The sequence below is a fragment of the Artemia sp. Qi Xiang Cuo genome, chromosome 8 (assembly GCF_049724085.1).
Source record: "Artemia sp. Qi Xiang Cuo chromosome 8, ASM4972408v1, whole genome shotgun sequence".
Classification (NCBI taxonomy): Eukaryota; Metazoa; Arthropoda; class Branchiopoda; order Anostraca; family Artemiidae; genus Artemia; species Artemia sp. Qi Xiang Cuo.
This window is the reverse complement of record NC_142801.1, coordinates 66,893,279-66,918,545: the sequence shown is the minus strand read 5'-3', so window position 1 is coordinate 66,918,545 and position 25,267 is coordinate 66,893,279. Positions and strand designations below refer to the sequence as shown.

Genomic DNA, 25,267 nt, shown 5'->3' with positions numbered 1-25,267 from the left:
TTTTTTAAATAATGCTGGGAAATCCGGCGCCCCCTTTATAGCAATGTCCCTTCCCCATGAAAACTTCCTCCATGGAAAGATCCTCCCACATAACCCCCAACCCACCCCTCCCTCCCCTACCAGAAAAAATCCCCCTGAAAACGTCTTTATACTTCCCAATAACCAATACTATATGTTAACATTGGGTAAAGTTCATAACTTTCAGCCCTCTCCCCAGAGACTTGGGGGGATCAAGTCATCCTAAAAGACATCGTTATCATATTTTCGACTATGCTGAACAAAATGGCTATCTCAAAATTTTGATCGGGTGACTTTGGGAAAAAATGTGCGTTGGAGGGCTAGTTGTCCTCTATTTTTTGGTCACTTAAAAAGGGCACTATATCTTTTGATTTCCGTTCCAATGAGCCCACCCATGATATTATATGACCTCTGGGTCGATACGATCACCCCTGAAAAAAAAAAACGACAAATAAACACGCATCCGTGATCTTTCTTCTGGCAAAAAATGCAAAATTTCACATTTTTGTAGATAGGAGCTTGAAACCTTTACAGTAGGGTTCTCTGATACGCTGGATATGATGGTGTGATTTTCATTAAGGTTCTATAGTTTTTAGGGGGTCTTTCCCCCTTTTTTCGAAAATCAGCTTTATTTTCTCAGGCGCTTAACTTTTGATGGGTTTGACTAAACTTGATGAAACTTATATATTTGAAATCAGCATTAAAATCCATACGTTTGATGTAACTGTTGGTATCAAAATCCTGTTTTCTAGAGTTTCGGTTACCATTGAGCCGGGTAGCTCCTTACTTACAGTTCGTTACCACGAACTGTTTGATGAAAAAACAGTTGAAAACGTGATATATCAGTCTACCCTATTTTCCTTCAAACTTTCTTTCAAAACAGATAAGATTCATTTTATTCGGTTGCAAGTTTTGATGTTTTGATTTTCAACATCTGAGATAACCAATTTTCTTTAGTCAAGTTTTGCATTTGTTAAGGCACTAGATAGATGAGTTTGAAGTTTTGGGAGTAAAGTAAGTGAATTCACTTTTAATGTCAAATGGCTTTGTATTTCAGCTGAAACCAGCTTTATTGAACATCACTGAAACTTATAGCTTATTATTGTTTAAAAAAAAATAGATTGTGAGAAAGTCAAACTTTAGCGTAAAGAGCAAGGCGTTGAGAAGGGGACAGCCCCTTTCATATACGGAATAATTTCTGTTCATTTTAAGTTTTAATGTCATTCCTTACTTTCAGTTAAAAAAACTTGTTTTTTTTATTTAATTTTTGAACGATTTTTAATAAATGCAGGTTTTGATCTTGGCCCACCGTACATGAATAATTAAAACAAAATTTTCATATTAATTTACTTTTATTTGGTTAAATGGCTTTCTCGAAACTTGTTTCATTTTATTTGTGAACGTTTTTATTAGTAATAAATATACATAACTTACGAATTAATTTACGTAACGAACTTCTATATTCATATATTTTTAATACGTATATTAGGGGGTTCGCCCCCTAGTCAATAGCTTGCTCTTTAGGAGAAAGTTCGAATTTTGTTCCAATTCTTTAAAACTGACCGCTTAATCAACAAATGCCGTTAATTAGAATAAATAGTTCTTATGAAATTATTAAAAAATATCTGGCTTAAAGAGTGAGTTATTGACTAGGGGGTGAACCCAAACATATATGTAATATTTTCTGTTCGTTTAAAGTTTTGATGTTGCTTCTGTTGCAGTTGAAAAACTTGTTTTTTTATATTTAATTTCTGATCTTTTTTTAAATAATGCTGGGAAGTCCGGCTTCCCCTTCATAGCAATGTCCCTTCCCCTATGAAAACTTCCTTCATGGAAAGATCCTCCCAAGCCCCGCCCCCCCCCCCCCACTACCAGGAAAAATCTTCCCTGAAAACGTCTGTACTGTATACTTCCCAATAACCAATACTATATGTTAACATTGGGTAAAGTTCATAGCTTTCCGCCCTCCTCCCGGGAACTTCGGGGGATTAAGTCATCCTAAAAGACATACTTATAAAATTTTTGTACATGCTGAACAAAATGGCTATCTCAAAAGGGCTATCTCAAAATTTAGATCTGGTGACTTTGGGAAAAATGAGCGTAGGAGGGGGCCTAGTTACCATCCATTTTTTTGTCACTTGAAAAGAGCACTAAAACTTTTAATTTCCATTCTAATGAGCCCTCTCACGATATTCTGGGACCACTGGGTCGATACGATCACCCCTGGGGAAAAAACAACAACAAATAAATACGCACCCGTGATCTTTCTTCTGGCAAAAAATGTAAAATTCCACTTTTTTGTAGATAGGAGCTTGAAACCTCTACAGTAGGGTTCTCTGATACGCAGAATATGATGGTGTGATTTTCATTAAGGTTTCATAACTTTTAGGGGGTCCTTCCCCCTTTTTTCGAACATCAGCCAAATTTTATCAGGCGCGTAACTTTTGATGGGTAAGATTAAACTTGATGAAACTTGAGTGAGTTTGGGAAATAAATGAGCGTGGGAGGGGGCCTAGTTGTTCTCCATTTTTTTGGTCACTTAAAAAGGGCACTAGAACTTTTAATTTCCGTTCCAATGAGCCCTCCCACGATATTCTAGGGCCGCTGGGTGGATACGATCACCCCTGGGAAAAAGAAAAAAAAAAACAAAAAAACAAATAAACCCGCATCTGTGATATTTCTTCGGGAAAAAAATGAAAAATTACACATTTTTTTATATAGGATCTTTAAACCTCTAAAGTAGTGTGATTTGATACGCTGAAAATGATTGTGTGATTTAAATTAAGTCTCAGTTATTTTAGGGGATCTTTCTCCCTTTTTTCAAAAATCATCCAAATTTTCTCAGGTGCGTAACTTTTGATAGGTAGAACTAAACTTGATGAAACTAATACATTTGAAATCATAAATAAAATCTGATTCTTTTGATGTATCTATTGGTATCAAAATTCCGTTTTTTAGAGTTTCGGTTACCATTGAGCCGGGTCGCTCCTTACTTACAGTTCGTTACCACGAACTGTTTGATTGTCTATATAGGCCTATACACTGTCAAATTAGCCATCTGGTGGTATCCCAAGAAAGCAAGAACAGCATTATTAAAAATACGATCAGAAACTAAATAAAAAAAAACAAGTTTTCAACAGAAAAACTTCATCATCAAAACTTATAACGAACAGAAACTATTTCGTGTAAGATTGGGTTCGCCCCCTATTGGGTCATACCTCGCCCTTTACTCTAAAGTATTTTTTAGTACTTTCATAAGAGCTATTTATTCTAATTAACGGCCTTTGTGAATAAGGGGTCACTCTTAAAAAATTGAAAAAAATTCGAACTTTAGCATAAAGAGTGAGGTATTGACTATACGGGAGAACCCTCCTAATATACGTATTAAAAATATACGTATATAGAAGTTCGTTACGTACGTTAATTCGTAAGTTACATGTATCTATTACTAATAAAAACGTTCGTAAATAAAATTAAACAAATTTCGAGAAAGCCATTTAGCCAAAAAAAGGAAAATTAATATGCTAATTTCGTTTCAATTATTCATTTACGGTGAGCCAAAATCAAAACCTGTATTAATTTAAAAACGTTCAGAAACTAAATAAAAAAGAACAAGTTTTTTTTAACTGAAAGTAAGGAGTGACATTAAAACTTAAAACGAACAGAAACTATTCCGTATATGAAAGGGGCTCTCCCCTCCTCAACGCCTCGCTCTTTACGCTAAAGTTTGACTCTTTCTCACAACTCTATTCTTTAAAACAAAAAAGAACTTTAGCGTAAAGAGCGAGGCGTTGATGAGTGGACATCCCCTTTCATATATAATTTATGTTCGTTTTAAGTTTTAATTTCGCTCATTACTTTCATTTAATTACAGATCAAGAACAGTGTTGTCACTATAACACCTAAGTACTGAATTTGGTTTCGAAGTTATCTATTTCTTTTGGTTACAGGTAAATGGTCAGAAAATAAATAAGGATAAGTTCCACATAACAAAGTTCATATCGTGGAAGACCGCTTAGTTCAAACTTTAAACGGTAAGCAAAACAAATACATTTGGTTAGGATTTCTACGTTTGTTGTCTCTCTGTTACATTCCATTTGTTTTTTTGTTTCTCGATTACTAAATATTTTTAATTTTTTATCTTTTTAGCAGTTTTGAATTTTGAAGAAAAGGGTATATAAAAGTTATAAAAAAAACTTAGACATAATACTAGTACTTTTGGCGATGTGGGTAATTTCATATCATTCCATAATCTCATAGGCTGAGAATAAGCTACTTGACTGGCTTAATACTTTCATAAATAAAAGTAAACCTGTATGTTTTTATTTGTGTACTTTCTTAGTTCTGGTTCTTCGTGGTTAATTTGACTCTTTTGTGTCACGGAAGACAATTTCAAAAGTTGCGTGTCTTGGAAAATAATTCACATTCTTCCTTTAAACGTATTCATTTTGATGAAAGATATCAACAATAAATTAAAATAATAAAACTAAATACATCATCATATGCCCCTCCCAAGGCTATGTGTCTCGGGATAGGAATGCAGGGAGAAAAACTAAATCGTCCACTACTCTTTGCAAACAGTTCGTCGTAACGAACTGAAAGTAAAGAGTGTGATTCGAGAAAGTAAGGAGTGAAACACAATAGTAACCAAAACTGTAAAAAACGAAATTCTGGTAGCAATTAATACATCAAAAGAATCGGCTTTCTATGCTGATTTCAAATATAAAATCTATTAAGTTTAATGCATTAAAAGCAAAGAGTCTTAGAATATTTGCTTGAAAAGTATGAAATTTGGTTTCTTTTTTTACAGGGGTGATCGTATCGAAATAATAGTCCTAGAAGCTCGGGGGATGACCTATTTAAACAAAAATTAAAAGTTATAGTGCTTTTTTTAAGTGACCAAAAATACTGTATCGCACGAAAGTGTTGTTTTCGACTATTTTATGGCTCCAGACTAAGATTTGGCCCAAAGAGGACCAAGTTTCTATCTGACTTAGACAGTTGAAATTTCAACTGTTTAATAGGATTGAAAATTCTGACTTAAACAATTGATTTAAAAATATCAAAAAATATATATTGAGCTTCCTAGCTTCAGAGAAAGTAGTGCTGCACACACGACAGCGCATTCGCTCCTAAAAGTCACGTATTCAAAAAATAAAAAAAATGATCAAAATGATCAAAATGGATATTTATCTAGCAACTCGGTTTAACTATAAGCTGGTTCGCTTGATTTTTTGTGAAATCATGTTGTGTGATGTGCTATTGGAGATCACGTATTATGAAGGATGAGTCTTAGGTCAATTAGTGGGGGGGAGATGCCTAAAATGTTTCTGTGGGGGGGGGGGCGGAAAGAGGTGGCAAGTGCGGCAAGGAGTTTTGTTTCCAGTGATTGAAATATTGATATCTCTTTTCCTATTTATACATAATGTGCTGATGTATTTAAACATGTATATACAATGTATTTAGATATAAGAAAACCTGATTGTAGAGGTTGTGATGGCTTCAGCCGCGTAGAAGATCAACAGTCCTGCTGAATTTCCATTCATATTAACAACCATTAACAACCATAGCCCTCCCAGTCTGCCTAAATTATATAGTTAAAATATAATTAAAGACTTGTTCATCAAAACTACTGCTCATCGAAAATTTGACTGAATATTTTTATTTTGTCAAAAACTAATTACAGTCCAACATTCTAATTCGTCAGCAGAAAATCTGAAAAAGTGGGACGCTACCATTCAATTTACAATTGTTATTATATTCAATTTATCAGCAAGAAATCGGGGCTTTATAAGCAAGAAATTGGGGCTTTATAAGGAGTTACACCCCATGATATCTCATTTAGGCCTACATATGATTTTAAAAACAATCAGAAATTAAGTAAAATACAAATATTTTTCAGCCGAAAGTAAGGATCACCATTAAAGATTAGAATGAACAGAAATTATTAGATATATGAGAGTGGTTGGCCTCTGCTCAACCTCTTGGTCTTTACGCTGAAGTTGGACTTTTTGTCCCAAATCTCTAAGAACGACTGCTGAAACGCGAGCGTAATAGAATCGACATAAGAAGCACTTATAGAGCATACAAAACTAGTGTAGCGAGACATTGGGGGGGGGGTAAACTCCCTTCATATACGGAGTAATCTCTGTAAGTTTTGAATTTGCTCCTTACTTTCGGTTGAAAAAAAAATGCTAATTTTATTTTTATTTAATACAGACTATGATTGACCAGTGAAGTGCTAGCATTTTCTATTCACGTTGTTTTTTAAGATTTCTTTTTTTTTACTGCCATTATTCATAAATAATTTTTAGATTGCTTAGTTTAGTACTTCCAAGTCACTTTCAGTATTCCTGTTTGCCTCAGAATTTGGCCCTTATTTCGGAAGCCCTAAAAGTGCTTCAAAAAAAATTTCAAAGCTTCTACAAATAAGAGGGATGAATATGCTCCTCTTAAAGTGTATCTTGAGGTTTGTTTTAACGCTCACAATTTTAGCGGTGCTAGGCTTTTCTGCACAGACACCCCTCCTCCCTGGCGAAACATTTTCACGTGTTTAAAATACCCCACGCCTCCTAACGCGAAATTTCCTCCTAGAAATTTCTCCACCCCAAAAAATTCCCTACCTGCTGAAAATTTCCCCCCGTCAATTTCCCCGTTACATTCTATATATACGTAAAATAGTTCATCCAAAGAGAACGAAGAACAAATAGAAACAATTCTGTGTATGAATTCAGGGAAATTCCTCCCAGAAATTGCTCACCACTGAAAATATCCCCGTGGTAATTTCGCTCCCCCATAGAAAACTACCGCGAAAAATGACCGTCCGTTTCCCAATAGCAAATAATACGTGGAAACAATAAGCAAAATGCAAAACTCGGCCTTTCCTTTGGGTTTGTGGGGGATCATTTCATCCGCAGGAGCATATTTATTCGATCTGACATTTTAATTATACCAAATGGCTATATCAAAATTTCAATTAGATGTGTTCGGGGGGGAAATGTGGGTAGGGGGCTCTTTGTCCTCCAACGTGTTTGATCACTTCAAAAGGCACTGACACTTTAAATTTTTGGTTGAATAAATCCCCTCCCGATCACCTAGGATTCTTGGTTCAGTACGGTCGTCCACGGGGAGAAAAAAAAGACACAAATCCGTAATCTTTTTTTGGCAAAAAAATTACAAACTTCCAAATTTTTGTAAATGAGAGCTTAAAATCTCCACAGTGGGGCTCTATGATCGTTTTATAGTTAGGGAAGAGGGAAGATCCCTGAAAAGGTGCATTTTATTACCGAAAACATCCTAACTCTCATTGAGCCTTCACATAAATACAGAATTATATCTAAGGAAGGGGGTTGGAGGTAAAAGTTGATATATAATCTCTCTTGATTTCCGGGAACATTTCTGGTCTACGCAATTATTATGGAAGTGAAGATTTCATTAAATTCCCAGAAGAGCAGAATTTATTCCGTGTAGGAGGAAGGCTGCCCCCTCCTCATCCCCAGTTTCCTCCTCGTGATCGTAGAAACTTCGGAGGATGCTCATTCGATTAGAAATCTAGAGTTTAAGTCGTTTTTTTTTTTAAGTTGAAAGTGATTGGAGCCCAACAAGTTCCTGTCCCAGAACTATTTTTGATTTATGGTTCTTTTGTTACAACTTAAAACAATTGATCGACTTTTGAGGTACCTCTTTTGTGCTTTTTCTATGGCTGCTTAATTTTGCGTGTGGGGGAATTTCCGAGGAAGAATTTCTGGGGAAAAAATTGCACAAGTTTTCAGTAATGGTCTAGCGAAGGTATCGTTAACACTTAATCCTTGTTTCAAAGTGAATTTCCCATGGGCAAGAATCCCCTATGATAAACGACTTTCATGAAATCTAATTTTCTGTTAAAAATTTTGCCATTCAAGTAGCTCTAAAACCACGACAGCACAGAAGATGCGTAGATACAATGCTTGTATGGATGCTTATATCTACGAAAGGAATACAGATTGTTTGTCATTTATTTGACTTGATTTCAAACAGTTCCTGGTAACGAACTTGGAGGAATGACTCGGCTCAATAGTAAACGAAAAAACAAACAAACATAATTTAGATATAAATATATACATCAGAAGAATTGAAATATTATGCTGATTCCAAATATATAGTATTCGTCACGTTTAGGGTGACCCATCAAAAGCTACGAGCCTGACAAAATTCGGCTGGTTTTTGAAATGGGTAGGGGAAGTCTGGAAAGTAAAGGAATCTTAATGGAAATCTCACCATGAGGTTAAGCGTATCAGAACTCTACTTTAGAAGTTTACAGTTCCCATCTGCAAAAATGGAGAATTTTGTATTTTTTGCCCGAAGAAAAATAACGGATCCATTTTTTTTTTTCAGGGGTGAATGTTTCGAACGAATAATCCTAGAATATTGAGAGAGGGCTCACTCGAACGGAAATTAAAAGTTCTAATGCCCGTCTAAGGGGACCAAAGAGATTGGAGGGCGACAAGACCCTTCCCCCCCCACACACACAGACATCCTTTTTTCCTCAGAAGCAGAAATTAATTTGAGTAGGGTTCTAAACCCTATTTTTTCTAAAAGCCAGGATATAATTTGTACTTTACTGAAAAAATTCTTTTAAGTTTTTTCACTTTTATAATTTTAAGAAATCAAAATAAGATTTTAAGGAATAAATATCAGCATATGTATATTAAACTGACAGTGCACATTTTTTTCAGAAAATTCATTTAATTTTTTTCAGTAAAGTACATATTATATTCTGGCTTTTAGAAAGCAGGGTTTTGAACCCTACTCAAATTAATTTCTCCTCGTTTTGAGTTTCACCTGTTTTAATTTCTGTTTGTTTTGGGTTTCATTTATTTATTGATACTGAGTAATGGTAGTTGTATGCTTGGTAGATTATTTGATTCAATTTTTGATCATTTTTGGTTTAATGGAATTCTTTACTTTTTTTGAAAAACTTAGTTTGTGCAAAAAGTTTTTTTTGATTAATTTCAGTAAAAGTCCTTCCTAGGGAGGTAGGATGTATTCTTATTCCAAGAACAGATGCACATATTAACCTGGAGAGTTTAGAATTTGACAATATTGATGAGGGACTAAGTAATTTTAGAAAAGTAGCTTGCCTGTTAGCAGAAGAGGCCTTAGGGAGTAAAGTTGGAAGCGTAGCTAAGAATAGTAGCGAAGACGCTTGATTCAGGATAAAAAAAACGCAGCTAGATGGCATGATGGTAAGATATTGTATTGATATATTGGGAAGATGGGAAGATATATTAAGAAATTGGGAAGATGTAGTCGGTTCGGACTTGTTAAATTCAACTTCTGTTAGTATATGAATGGAGCCCAAATCAATAATTAAGAAAGTGATATAGAGAAATGGACCTAACATTTTGAACATGAGTAAAAGCTTGAGGAAATCTTCTCGGAAATGAGTAAAAAAAAATGAGACAAGTTTTCAACAATTTTGAATTGGAGGAAGACATAGTTTGTGTGGTGGAGTTAGAGACAGCACAAAAAGGATTGAAAAACAACGCATCAGGAGCGTGTATAGTGTTGTGTGTAGCATAATTTAGTGTTCTATATTAGTTTTCGAAACATTGTGATTAGGCTACGAAAAAAAAATTCTAAGATTGTGAACGTGATTTTTTTGGAAAAAGGCAAATACTTCGTGATTTTGGGAGAACTTTAACTAAACTGCGTTGTTTGGTATTTACAGAGGAATTAGTTTGATTTCTGTTGAAGGAATATATATAAAATTTTACTGAAGCTTGGAGCAACATTAAAACCTCAAAACGTATCGATATTATTTCGTATATGGGGAAGGCTACCCCCTCATTAACCCCTTGGTCGTTCTGTTAACGTTTTTTAATGCTTTAAAAAAAGATTAAAAAAGATAGCCCCATCCATGCACCGAATATCTATTGTACGTTTTAAGCTTTAATTTTGCTGCTTACTTCAAGTCAAGAAAACTTCTTTTTTATTTAATATCTGATAATTTTTCAAATCACGCCCAGGCCAAACCAACATATGATGCGGGGTACTGTCCCTATAAACTCCCGATTTCTTACAAACAGCTTGTGTGTATTAGTAATTCTAAATTGGTGGGCCGCATCCTGATTTTTCAGTTTTGGTTGGTTAAGAATTAAAATATTTAATCATAATTAAAGTTCTGAACAAAATTTGAATATTTGGTCAAAAAGTTTGATGAATAGTGGTTTCGTTGAACAAGGCAAATTTTTTTTTTTACTATAGAATCTCGAGTGAACGGAAAGAGGTGTTATTGTTCGTATGCAGGGAAATACCACAGGACTTTTGATCTTATGAGCGCCTGAACCCATCGCAACCTCTATAATAGGGTTGTTTATGTTCAAATACAGTACATTCTACACATATGTTTAAATATATCGAAGCATTGTATAAAAATAGGAGAAGAGAACTATTACCCAATAGAATCGTTTAAAAGAAAACTCCTTTCAGTACTTGCCACCACTAGCCCCTACCCCCCCCCCCCCACGAGATTTCCTACCGAGGCTCCTAATGTTTTATTTTGCCTTTTCCAGCTTTGTGCCGGTAGGAAGGTAAATGTAGTATTTTATGGTACACCTAAGATAACTGTCGAAATTAGAGGGGGGGGGGGGCAATTTACCCCCCCCTCTTCAAGGACCAATAATGACATGGTAACCCAAAAATATTCCCGGAAGTCGAAAGTGATTAGGCTAGATATCCATTTTTGACCACCCTCTCTCCCCTAGCTTCAAAATTAATTTTTAATCTATCTGAAAGCTCAGTGAGAATTAGAGTACTTATGCATTAAAACACTCTTTGAGGTATCTGCCCCCCCCCCTACTTACAAATGCATCACTGCCCCTCCTTCATAGTACTTAATGTTTACTTATGAGAGAAGAGAGAAAAACAGGTTTTATTAAAAAGAAATAAAACATATTAACAACAAAACCCGAAGTTTATTAAACTTGTATAGGCAGGAATCACCCTTGACAAAACCCTACATACACAATTACTACCAGGCATCCTTAGCCCAAAAAAATGAAGACAACAATAAATCATAATAAAATAAATAAATAAAAATGGACGAAATAAATTAATTTTTAATAAATTTCACGACCTAACTGGACACCGAAGACACAAAATTAAAAATCATTCTTTTATTCTATCTCCTTGTCGACCTCCTCCCAAAAAGCATCACAATTACTCGAGAGAAAATTCGATCAGCAGGGATTAAAGTTCATATGTAGACAAACACTGTCCTTTTAGTTTACTGCGAAATTCATTTAGCTCATCAATTGTTGAAATAGCCTGAGGTAATAGTTCCCACACCCGAGGGCCAACATTTCTTACGAAAAAAAATGGATCGCTTTGTAATAACCTGAGGTTGCCGAACTAGTGTCGATGCTCTAGTCGCGTAATTATGAAAAATAACACCACTTGTAAACATTTCCCTAAACCACTCAAGTAATAACGCGCGTGTAAATTTAAACATAAAAACAGTATTATAAAAACGGAATAATCCAGCAATCGGTAATATATTTACTTGAATATATCTGTGTCGAACAGACATATTACGATTATCTCCAGTTAAAACACGTAGGGCATTATTTTGTAAACTTCTGATGGGAAGAAGGTGAGTTAAAAACGTACTTGACAGTAGTAACCAAAGTACCATTTTGCGGACGCCCCCGTACCAAACAGGTTTTTCTGGTAGGTATTCTATTCTACAGGTCATTACATCTTTGCCAAGAGATTTACGCAATTTCTAGTTCAAGGTATATACATGTCATTTTTAGTGATAAACCAAAACCAGCATGTCTTGTTTCACTGTTATGCAATTATTTTTTGTATATATTCAGGTTTCAAATTAGGTTCTTCAACAGTTTTGAATAGTTTATTCAACTTAACACTGCTGACATTTTTTGTAAATATTTACATAGAAAATGGATAATTCTAAGCAATTTCTGGTGAGTAAAATTTTCTCATTATTGTAATAAAAAGAAATTGTCTTATCATTAAGTTAAGGAAGAAATTATTTCCTTACTCTGTGTGGTTACCTCTTTTAAAAAGCTTCCTTCATCATTAAATATTAAATGATCCATGTATTTCAATTTTAGTAAATATTCAAAAAAACGAGAGGCATGTTCACTTTGATTTTGGTTCATTGTATGGGAAAAATTAAAATAGAATGGCAGAAACAACCACTTTGCTAATGGCTTAATCTTTTTGACTACTAAGACAGACACTAGAACTAAGGGTACTTATGCACTTAGAAGCCTATTGTTTAGGAGCTGACACCTCTACATAGTATCTCTTATAGGCTGAAATTTACGGTGCGATTTTTATCAAGATCAGTGGGCCTTTTTAGGGATGTTTTTGAAAAAGTGCTTAGCTTTCGATCGGTAATTTGGGATTAGAATAAAATGTTGATTCTTTTAATGTATTAATTGTTACAAAAGCTTCCTTTTTATCAAGATCAGTGGCTTTTTTTTAGGGATGTTTTTTGAAAATACTTCCAGGCCGTCTGCGTTGAAGAATCTCTTCCTGAAATTTAATGCGTTCAAACCCTCACCCCCATTTCCTCAAAAATAAAATTTGTTACCTTATAACCCTATTTAATGAATAACATTGTTAGCTTAGCTATCCTTTTTATTTGACGGGCCTTATTATCTCATAGGGGATTGACTCAGCCTTGTTAATTAACTGTTCCACTTCTTAAATTTCTATTTATGTCTACATTTGATTGAAATCTTATAGTTTAAAGAGAAAAAAAAGGCTGTTATACCAAAGAGTTTAATAATTTCTGACTAAATTCGGGGGTAGCTTCCCCCCTAGACCTTCAAATTTGCATTAAATATAGCTGAAAAAGCAGATGGTTGGAAAAGCAGTTTATAAAAGGCCCTCCATCCCACTATCAAAACCCCTGATTTTGAAATCAAGATGTTTTTTACACTACTTGAGATGTCTAACATAAACTGAATTATTTTCCAAACTCACAATGCATTTGTTTTTCATGCAAAATTTTTGTCTTTTTTTTAAAGGAAGAAGATACGTGCTATAATGCCCCTCTGGAAAAGAAAGCGAGGCGGAGTGAACGTGCATTAATGCAGGCCACAAGGCTATCTTTTATCAAATATGCTGGTAGAATTATAAATGACCTGGACCAGCCAAGGGCCGCGAATCTTGTAATGGCAGGGTCCTCTGACCCCAGTGTTAGCCCCATGCAAGCTGGAAGGAAGATGAAAAGGGAATAGGCTGCTTCACATAATGCCTCAACCTCATCAGATTAAGATAGAAGGGACAGTGCCCTTCAGGCCATACCAGAGACATCTGATATGCAGCCAGAAATTTTAAGTGTATATATTTTTTTCCTTATTTTTTCAAAAAAATGAGATAAAATTTTCTCAGGCACATAGCTTTTGATGAGTAAAAGTTAAAATTTGTTTCTAAACTATTTTATTTTCTTTCATTAACCAAATTAGCGGTATATAAAGGAAAGCTTATAACGCTGAAATAGCTTATCACGCATTTCTATAAAAAAAACTTACCTTGTAACTTCTAACCAAGACGCATTCTAATGCAATAATTCCAATATTCCTTTTAAACAAAAACTAACTATTTGAAAAAAAAAACGATTTGCTATTTCACAGTTGGCAAGCACTCTTTAAACTGGTATTATTACGCTAAGCTTTTTCACACATCCGGGCTTAATCCGCTTTGAATTTTAAGTAGGGGTTTCCTTGTAACAGGATGTCTTTTTGCGATAAGAAAGTCCTTTTAATAATCACCGATTATGTCTTTCACAACGATAGGAAGAAAACATTATTTTGAACCAACTCAATTCAGGCAATTATTTTCATTGAAAAAAGATGCTTTCGAGAAAAGAATTTGAGGCTGTTCTATTTGAACAGTGTTGTGAAGTCCGATACCCCAACTCGAAAGGGGGTATCGATCCTCCTCCCTCGAAGGAAGCTCCCGGTCCCCAAGGGTCCGCCCCGGGAGGGGTGGGGGGGGGGGGGGCTCTAAAAAGGACCTTTTCTTTTAATTGTTCAGATAGTGGTGGGATAATGACTATGAGAAATTGACAAAGTTTATTAACTACAAAAAAAAAAAATAATGGTTATTTTACATAAAAAAAATAAAACTTTTTTTTTCTACAGATTAAAAATATAGCACCACCATTGACACCATTGAGTGATGAAGCAAGTATATTTACAGAACCCAATCTGTCACCACCAGCAGAGTCCAGGGATGAACCTACACTAGTTCTAGAGAATATGGAGTGGCATAGGGGGTTCCTTAATGATGTTTTTTGGGAAATGGCTTGCCTGGAGGACTTAACTTGCGATATTGACATGCTTGAGGACCCAGAGTGGGCAGATAGTTTTATGCGTGAACATTTAGGTGATGCTACAAGTGCATCTGAACCGGGTCCTCATAACGAAATTCCATCACAGGACAATACAGGCTGGCTCGATCAATTGTCCCCAAACACCTTGGAACATGTACTAGGAGACCTCATGTCACATCCCCCCAATGTGATTGAACAGACCGGGAGTGGTGGTGGTGTTATTGACAATTCCCTGTCACCCTCCCCACCATTCCACTTAATGATAATGAAAATAGTGCTATGTCCCCTGAATTGCGTGAATTTTATTTGTTAGAATCTGCTCTAAGTCACATACGAACATACAGGATAGATTTTAGCTCCCCCGAGGAAAACGCTGGCATTATTCTAAATGACCTCGTGAAAGTTCCCCATAGCTATATCGACCAAATTCGAGCAAAAATTGAGATTCAGATCCAGAATTGGGGAGGTCGGGGGGGGGGGGGAGTTAAAGCATCGGTAAATCAAAAAGTTTACTTACAAAAGGGGACATCCGGGGACATTTTTTATTTTCATTTTTCAACAGGCAACCAGACTTTTTACCCAGGTCTAAACGAATTTGAAGACAACTTTTTCAACTGGGTAAATAAACTAATTTCAACTTTGGACACGTTTAGCGAGAGGGGTAGTGGGTCCACCATTTTATACATTGAACGCATGGATCTGAATCTCAGTAGATTAAAAAAAAAAACTTTATTTTAAGGGGTGGGAGGGGTAAAGGAATAAAATGCCACCCAGATTTGTCGGCTACAGGAGGGGTTCCTGGTTTCAGATTTGACACGGGACTGCAAAGCTTTAAATATGCATTTTTAACAGCAGCCCATAAGACATTGAACAAAGAGTCATCAATGAAAAATCTCGACAGACTTGCTCGCAACGGTGGAAAAAATTTCCTTAAAGTAAATTTTGATTGTTTAGAAGGAAAGTATCCGGTGTCCTTTAAAGAAATAACAATTTGCGAGAAAGAAATTTAACATCTTGGGTGGGGGGTGGTTGTTCTCCAGTATGTCACTGAATTTGTAGAAGGGGGAAAAAACCGAGTGAAAAAGGAGTTTTGTATTCAGTGAGGACACCGATGGTGGAAAATGTTAAAAATTTTGTATGGATTATTTATGAACCTCCCAAAGATGTAAATTCTTATGGTCATTTTTTCCCTGTCACTGCAATAAGTCGACTCCTATCTCACGGCGTTCAGAAAGGAGAACGTTTCTATTGCCCCATGTGTCTTTCCCCATTCACATCAGAGCGAACATTCTCAGATCACATGAGGCATTGCAAAATTCATGGAAATCAAAGAATAGAAATGCCGATAGAAGGCAAAGACACTTTACAATTTAAAAATTTTCAAAATTCCCTTCTACAATCTGATACAGTGTCTTTAGATTGTGGAACAAGACTGGTTGAGGTATCGAGCCCATCAAAGCCAAATATAGTCAAGGAACACAAACTAGTTGCATGTTCCTACGCACATGCTCGTTGTGACAGCAACAATGAAATGCAATTGGAAGAGTTTTTTTTATTATGAACGAGGAGGACAGAATGGAAAAGCTGTTGATTTCTTTAATAAAAACTGCAAACATGACACTTTCACGATTACATCATACCAATTATCCAATAACATTGTCGGATAGAGCAACTGGCGCTTGAAAAGGGGACAATTTGCTGGGTGTGTAGGGTTGCCCTTGCCCCAAAAGACGCGGTGCAGGACCATAATCACCTTATTGACCCCAATTCAACGGGAAAAAGTAACTTTCGAGGGTGGGCTCACAAATCATGTAATTTAAAAATTAAACAACAACTTTTTCTACCTGTTTTTCTGCATAACTCGAACTACGATCTGAAGTATGTGCCACCATCGTTGGCGTATCTTCAAAGAAATATAACAGTAGATGATGCGTGGGTGATAGACAGCTTTAAGTTTAAGATCATACCTAAATCATCGTAAAAGTTGCTTGTTTTGGAATTTATGTGGACATTTGTTGAAGCTGGCGTTGAGTATACGAACAAAATTCGCTTTTTAGAGTCATAGAGATTTTTCCCTAAATCATTGAGTGAATTAATTCAAGTGCAGAAAAACGATGACGGCAGCAATGCTTTCCCCCTTCTCAAGCAACAATTTCCAAATGATTTATATGATTTGTTAACGGTCAAGGGCATATATCCTTATGACCATTATTGTTCCATGTCAAGATTCGCCGAGGAAGCTATTCCTCCAATTGAATCGTTTTACGACAGTCTTCACGATCGTAGTTGCACCCCCGAGGAATAGTTTTGCTAAAAAAGTTTGGGCAGAGGGAGGGTGTAAAAATGGGTTTGACTACTGCAAGCTGTATTTGTCGAGTGACGTGTTAACCCTGTTAGACATTATGTGTAAAAAGACGGATAAAATCTATGAGGAATTTAATCTTGATTTGGGTTATTATTTTTCTTCCCCTCATCTAGTGATGGACCTTATCCTGAAAATTAGTGGGGAAAAAATCGGGCTAATCACTGACATTGATCAGCACCTGTTAATCGAAAGGTCAATGAGGGGGGAGGGTTTGTAGTTCACGGGGACTTTATCATAAAAACTGGCAAAGCAGGAGGGACGATAATGACAAAATTGAATGTATGGTTAATCGAAACGAATTCTCTCTACCCCCCAACCAAATACGATTGTTCGTTAACAGATGGCGAATATGAATTGCTCATTGATTATCAATCTATACTGTCACTCAAACTTCAACGGTGGGAGGAAAAGGGGTCAGTTGGATGGTTTTTCGAAATTCAATGAAAGATACCAGTCGAGCTTCACGATTCAGTAAAGGATTTGGTTTTTCCACGTATCAATAGGATTGTGACTAAGGACTCTTTGAGTCCTCGCAATAGGCGTTTAGTCGAGGTGGACGGATTGCATTGGACACCTTCAAAACAAAAACTTATTGCTGACCTTCTGCCGAAAAAAAACATAGTTGTACATCATGTAGCTTTAAAATGGATGTGCAACAACGGTTTCAATGTCACACACGTTCACAAAGCATTCAAGGTTGGTCTAACAAACTATTTGAAAGCGTTTCTAGACACTTTTGTCAACAAACGTTCTGCAGTAGAAACGAAAACTAAAAAAGAAATGTAGAAGCCAATTATAAATTTGGTTTTACGTACAACATGTGAGAGTGTTTATAATAAGAATCGTTGTGACGTTTGGACCGATCCTGAACAATGTGCTCGAATTATTGCCGATCCCAATTACACTTCCTTCACAATCATTGGCCCGGACATGGTACTTTTGAATAGGAAAAAAAGACGCATTGTCTTGAATAAAAATATTGCTGCTGGCAGTGCTATCTTGGAAATCTCGAAAAAGCTCATAGTGCAATTCTACCACAATGTGGCTAAAGTACAGTGGCCTGAAAAGGAGCAAGTAGAGGTCTGATACGGTGACACGGATTCTCTACTGTTAAAAGTAAAAACATCAAATCTAATAGATGATTTGGCGCACGGTGAAATTATCAGTTCATGTTTGGACTACACAATTTGGTGTGGTGTTTTTTACCCTGAGCTTGTAAACCGTCGGGCGCCAAACAATCTTTTTTTTTTAAATTCTGAACCAGGTCGCGACCTGAGGTCTTAAGTTAAATGTGTGGGTCCGAAAGTTTAATTTAGATAAACACAAGACAAAAAAATCAAAAACCAATGCAAAAAAATACTAATGTACTATGTAAGTAAAATAATTAAAACGGCCATGTATAGGACTTGTATTGTTGAAAATACAATTCCACGGACCAAATTCTGGGCAATTCGTTCATTGAACTACAGGAACTTTACTGTAAATGTAGAAAAAATAGCCATGAGTACCATTTCCGACAAGGTCTATGTTTGTCAGGATGGTGTGATTACCCTCCCCCTTGGTCACTATTTAACTTCAGACCGGACCGAATGTAATGCCCATCGGGAAAGTCTCGGTTTAAATAAAGTCCTGTAAATAATTTCCTAAAAACCTTTGGGGGGGGGCCTCGCGGACCGGGGGGAGGGGGGGGCGGCCGCCGCCAGCGCGGGGGGCGCACCGCCACCAAAGTTATCTTTTTTTTTGGACTTAGAGCAGATATTTTTTTTCAAGTGCTCTCTCTCTCTAATTTAATGTTGTATTTTTTTCTCTATAAATAAACAAAAAAAGTGTTTTTTCTCTGTGCATCCCATGTAAATGCTGTATTTTTTATTATGAATAAATTTAAAAAAGTGTATTTTTTCAATGTATTGTTACTTTTTTATGTACATATAAATGTTGTATTTTATTATGAATAAATTTAAAAAAGTGTATTTTTTCAATGTATTGTTACTTTTTTATGTGCATATAATAAAAGAAAAAAATATGATTCTTTATTCGTCTTCGTCTTCATCTTGAAGAACAGAGTAGTAGTAGGGAAATTATTTAGTCATTAGACAATTAGGGTCTACAGTTAGTTGTCCATATGAACTGTTGAAAGGAACATGTATCAATTTAAAACACCATTCAGATCGTTTCTGTGTGGGCCCTCAATTTCGGGCAAAACAACACTCTTAACTAAAATAATTAAAAATTGTGATAAAATGTTTGTGGAAAAGCCGAAAAAAATTTACTATTGCTATAGTATTTGGCAGGAATCATACAATAAAACAAAAGCTATTGCTGCCGCCACCATGGGATCGGTGCAGATGCAGTTCATACAGGGACTTGATGTTTTCAACATTATTGAACCAAACTCTTGGTTAATCATTGACCATCTGGCTGAATCTATTGAACAATGGTCCCAGGCAATGCTGCAATTATTCACTGTTCGCTCTCATCATTAACAGATTTCCGATACTCTGGTTCTACACAATCTCTTTCATCAGAGAAAATGTATGCGAACACTTGCTTTCAACTGTACCTACTATATCATCTACAGAGTTGTTCGTGATTCTAGCTCGCTAGTAACTCTCAATAAACAAATCTATCCAGGAGCCCCTAAATTTCTGCTCTCATCATAAGATCAGAAAACTAGTAAACCCCATGGTTATATCCTGTTGGACCTTAATCTAACTATACCCCAGGATCTGCGTGTAGTCACAGATATTTTTGAGAATAAAATTACAGTATATCTCCCTGTGAACTTTAAAAAGACCTATTAGTCGCTATCCTGACACTGAAGAGACCACATGAAAATAGGTACTTGTTTTCAGTTCAAAACAATTCAAAGCCTACGCTTAGAAAGGCAATACTCAAACATGGTATCTACACTTATTTCATTAATCTAATATCTGAACTTTGTTTAAATTTGACCGAGGGTAATGTTCAACTACCAGAAGTAGTTAAGCGACAGGCAAAGCAACATCGTTCCATTGTACGTACATTAGCCTCTAAAAAGAAAGGAAAAAATTTTAAAAGGAAACGACTTCTTCAGACAGGCGGTAGCTTTTTCACACTTTTACTGCCAATAATTGCAGGACTTGTAAACAATTTTCTCTAGTGAGAATGGCAAAACCCTATAAATTGACTCCAATAGAACTCGCTCTCTCCCCCGTCGAACACTTTGAGGATAATCTGAGTAAATTCCTCGACAATGAAACTATTGATCATGATAAAAAACTGATTTTACTTCAAGATGCACTTCGGCGAGTGGACAAACACTATCGATCGAAACCCACTGCTGCTGCTGCTGTTGATCCAAAAAAAGAAACATCTTCTCAAGAGTCTGCTGCTGCTGCTGTTGGAACACAATTAAAGAAGGAGGAATTGGATTCAATTCTATTGAAATTTGGAAATCTAATGCCCCTATAATATCGTCAACAAAGAAAACGACTCTTAAACTATCTCTTGGAAAGTGGTCAAATTCAAGTTGAGAGCAATGGGGAAAGGATTATATTTCAGGGCAAGAGCTATAATCTACTTGATTTAATGTATGACATGGTTACAAATCGTAAAGGACTATTATCATTTGACACTCATCTATACAACTTTCTAAATACATTAAACTTCTCCAAAAGTCTTATTGGAAATAAAAAAATTCTAAAAAAAATTAAATGAACGTGCATCATCATCATCAACATTAAAATATGAACTTGAAGAAGAAGAAGATTTTAAATCAATTTTGGAAAATACTAGCACATCACTGGTGGGTAGACAAAAGCAAAGACGTATCAAGTCAGCGTCACCACCAGCAGCAGCCAGTATACAAAAGGGTAGCGGACATTACACATTCTCTAGTGAGAATGGCAAAACCCTATAAATTGACTCCAATAGAACTCGCTCTCTCAACCGTCGAACACTTTGAGGACAATCTGAGTAAATTCCTCGACAATGAAACTATTGATGATGATAAAAAACTGATTTTACTTCAAGATGCACTTCGGCGAGTGGACAAACACTATCGATCAAAGCCCACTGCTGCTGCTGCTGCTGATCCCAAAAAAGAATCATCTTCTCAAGAGTCTGCTGCTGCTGCTGCTGGAACACAATTAAAGAAGGAGGATTTGGATTAATTTTTTTTGAAATTTGTAAATATATGACCCATATAATTTCGTGAAAAAATAACACGACTCTTAAATTATCTCTTGGAAAGTGTTCAAATTCAAGTTGAGAGCGATGGGGAAAGAATTATAACTCACGGCAAGAGCTATAATCTACTTGATTTAATGTATGACAGGGTTACAAATCGTAAAGGACTATTGACATTTGACCTTCATCTACAACTTTCTGAATACACTAAACTTCAACAAAAGTATTATTATCAATATAAAAATTCTAAAAAAATTGAATGACATCCGTCGTCATCAACAACATTGAAATATAAACTTGAAGAAGAAGATTTTAAAAGAGTTTTGGAAAATACTAGCATGCTACTGATGGTTCTACAAAAGCGAAGACGTATAAGTCAGCGTCCCCACCAGCAGCAGCCAGTATGCAAAAGGGTAGCGGACATTACACAACGTGTTTACGTTCAAAATGGCTGAAGTTCTGAAAGGTGTTTATGAAAATATTGGCGAGGCGGGGAGTTTAAGTTCCCCCACAACTCTTTCCAAAGTCACGGGTGTTCGCACTAAAAGTTTACAAGACTATCTACAAAATGAACCACGTTACACTCTACCCATAGATCATAGCCTTCGTGCCAATCAATATCAAAAAACTAAATCATTTTGCCAACTTCATATGATGAAAGCAGATCTCCAGACTCTACACTAGATTCAAAAATGTTAAAATTCGCTATAAAAATACATCCTAATTGCCAGTAGTTTTTCTAGTTGTTATGCATATGCAATTCCATTGCGATCAGAGAGAGGTGTTGAAGTTGCTCAGGCCATTGAAAGTATTCTCGAAAAGTATTCATATAAAAAAATTCTAACGGTTCGTGGTAGTGAATTTGTTAATCCTCATGTTGCAAAAGTACTAGAGAAATATAGTACGCTGCTCTATCATAGTCACAGTCCTATAAAGGCTGCATTGGCCTAACGATTGATAAAAACTATTCGACTTTTAATTTCAAGATATTGTACACTGAAAAATACGCCGGCTTTTATTCATGATCTAGATAAAATCATGTTGATTTATAATCAATGACCTCATCAATTATTGTACAATTCTACAACAACAGAAGTTTGTCATTGGGATCATAATACAGTAGACATTTTTCTTAAGCAATATTCCAATGAATCAAATGTCAAGAAGGAAAAAAATTTCAATGTTGGTGATACTGTTCGAATTAATAGAACAACTAATTTTTTTGAAAAGGGAAAATACTTGTGGTCCACCGAACTTTTTAAATTTGCAAAAATACTATACACTAAACCCATAACTTATCGCCTGCTTGATACCAAAGATTAAGAGATTTTCGGCGGATTTTATGACTATGAATTTAAAAAATTTAAAAATGCTAGTGAAATCTATCAAATTGAAAAAAATATTAAAGACACGTACTAGCAGGGGTAAGAAACAGTTACTTGTTCGGTGGCTCGGATACAACTCTGATTTTGATTCTTGGATCGGTGTTGAAGATATTGACAACGCCCAATGATTTCTATGTAACTTTCATGTCCAACGTTTCCGATCCTCTCTACAATGACTTGAATACGACAAGTGATTTTTGGACAAAACTCTCCCCCGCCGTCAAATTTGACGGTGCATATGAAGTGGCTCTTGTCAACTGTATTCTCAAAAATACCTATGACATCCTTAGAAAGGATCGTAAATATGAAATAAAAATTAGACCCTATGATTGGCCGCCACCACCAGGTGATCAAGAACAAATTCAAAAAATCAATTGGATGGATTATCCATATGTTGAATTATCTTACGAGGAGCTCACCTGCATGAATGATTTATGTCGTACTATCAATAAAAGAATTTCTGCTCGTAAAAAAGGAGCTTTTCGTTTCAACTATTCAAAGGAGGAGGGCAAGATCTACATTAGTTCACCTATTGCCAATGTAAAGGTTATTCTAAATGATAACCTAAAGGACGTTCTTGGCTTTAAGCTCAATATAATCAATGGTAGAAGTGCTGGAAACACTAATTTCATTTTTGCTGACTACCCACCTGCCTTCTCCACAGACACTTGTATATTTCTCTACGCTTTATTTGTGGAAACATCTCGGGTTGGTAACTCAAATGTTCCCCTCCGATGAGTTCTTGAACGAAAAACCACTCAAGAACATATTCACCCCTAAAATATAAAGCATCTTCAGTATATTCCCGTAAACTCTTCCTATTTGGAACTCTGTCAGTTAACACTAGGAACTGAATTGGATGGTCCTCTAGCAATTTCAAAAGGCTTAGATGTGATTACATGTCATTTTCGACCCATTGTCAACGACGACGATACAATCACCTAAAATGAACAATAGAAGAATTCCATTTGTCTGTCCCGATATCGATTGTTATCTTGGTGCTTTGAGTCCACGTCAAATAGGCAATGGATTGGACTACTACAAGGGGCGTACTACAATGTCTGGCTATGGTCTTGGTAGCAGGTTTGCTAGGCTATTTCGTTCTGCATTACCCCTTGCCAGAAAATATCTTGTACCTGCTGCATCAAATTTTGCTGCCTCCCTCCACACTACAGGACTGGGGGTCGGGCAAGAATTTCAAGGAGAGTGTTAAGGAAAATATTAGATCTTCAGCAAGAGCCGTTGGTGAACAATTAAAATATCGAAAAAATGGGGAGGGATTGAAAAGGATGCGTTCGCGTCATTCACTCATCAGTCTCTACCCAGGCAGGAAGCAAAGGACATCAACAAGGACTTTGAGAAATAAAAGAACGAAGGCCAATAAGCAGAAGAAGAAGAAAAAGAAATAAATTGTTAGATCAAAGAATGATTTCTTCTCTTAAGATGACTCATCTCCCCCACAAGAAATCTTACCCATCAATTAGTTCTTCATTGAATCTATTCAATACTGAAAATATTGATGTCAGTTTCATGTATAAGTACTATAAGCAATTTTACCCCCAACAGCTTCTCTCTGAGAACGTACACTTTCAAATATTTTCCAATGAAGACAATTTCATGGACTTGTCATCAACATTTATTTACCTAAATATCGCGGTGAAATAAAAGCTTGACAATACAACTCCGAATGCTGGCGATGGTCTCTCCTATGAAAACTGTATACTACACAACCTATTCAAACAAATTAGTGTATTTATTAATGGAACATTGGTGAGCACTAGCAATAATTTATCAAACTATACTAGCTACATACAATTTCGGATGATGAAGCCAATGCCGTAAAAGGAGAGAAGATGACAAACATTGGGCTATGAATATCGAAAAGGTGTTGATACTGACAGTGATTTGACTACTACAGTGACCCAGGAGCATCATCTAGTTGGAAAATTAAATCATGAGATATTCAATATATCCCAATGGCTACCCCCCAATGTTAAGATTGACATAAAGTTACAGATGGTCCCATCAAATTTCATTTTGAGAAAAATACTTCCTGCAGCACCCGATGCAAATGTCATTATCACATCGGCAATTCTCTACGTCCGAAAACAACAGGTTCTGAGCTCTGTTGTATTGGCAGTGGAGAAGCTAAGAGCCAATGGTAACAAAATTAAACTTCTTGTCCCCCAGACAATCACCAATCAATGTCACAGTGCCACCGGTTCTCTTAGCTATAGTAATTCATCATTTATCAATGGAGAAATGCCATCAAAATTGGCTTTGGCCTATGTGAAGAGTGGTAGTGTCGTTGGATCCTGGACTGAATCTCCCCAGGATTTTAATTTTTTCGTTCTATCTAGCCTCGTGTGTAAAATGAATGGTATTCCACTGTACACTCTATCATTTGACAAAAAATCCTATAGAACTCTGTACGAGTTGACCATGCAATCCCTAGATCATGACTCTCAACTATTTGAAAATGGAATAACCAATTCAATGTTTTCAAAAAATCATGGGGTTATTGTTTTGGACTTGTCAGGCACACAAGATATGAGTACAGTACGAACAGGGACTTTTCGTTTAGAGTGTACATTTGCCGATCCTCTGACTGAGAGTATCACGCTAATCTCACTGAGTCAATTTGAAACCTATTGGGAAATCACACCCGATGGCAGTGTTCTACTAGACCTTGCACCATGAACACAAACCAAATAATCAACGTATTTAGTATGGATCCATCCATGTCCCAGTACAAGTCCTATTGCGTACCCTCGGACTTCATTGAAAAAATTCCAAGTGTTAACAATACCCTAATCATTGTTAATAGCAGTCCATCGACTTTGAAGACCGGTCATTGGCTATGCATCTTTCAAACAGCGAAGAATATTGAATTTTTTGATCCTCTTGGCCTATCATATAAATTCTACACTCCATACGTCAGCAACTTTATTGAAAACAGTGAGAAAACCATTATTTAAAATC

General features: G+C 36.0%; 1 protein-coding gene across 1 annotated transcript in view; it reads left to right on the top strand.

Annotated features, from left to right (window-relative positions):
- Positions 1 to 25,267, top strand: part of LOC148949725 (interferon-induced very large GTPase 1-like) — a 58,982-nt gene that overhangs the window by 11,487 nt on the left and 22,228 nt on the right. Inside the window, exon 2 of the mRNA XM_089093697.1 lies at positions 3,969 to 4,052. The gene's annotated coding sequence lies outside the window, so the exon portion shown is untranslated. The remainder of the gene's footprint in view (positions 1 to 3,968; positions 4,053 to 25,267) is intronic.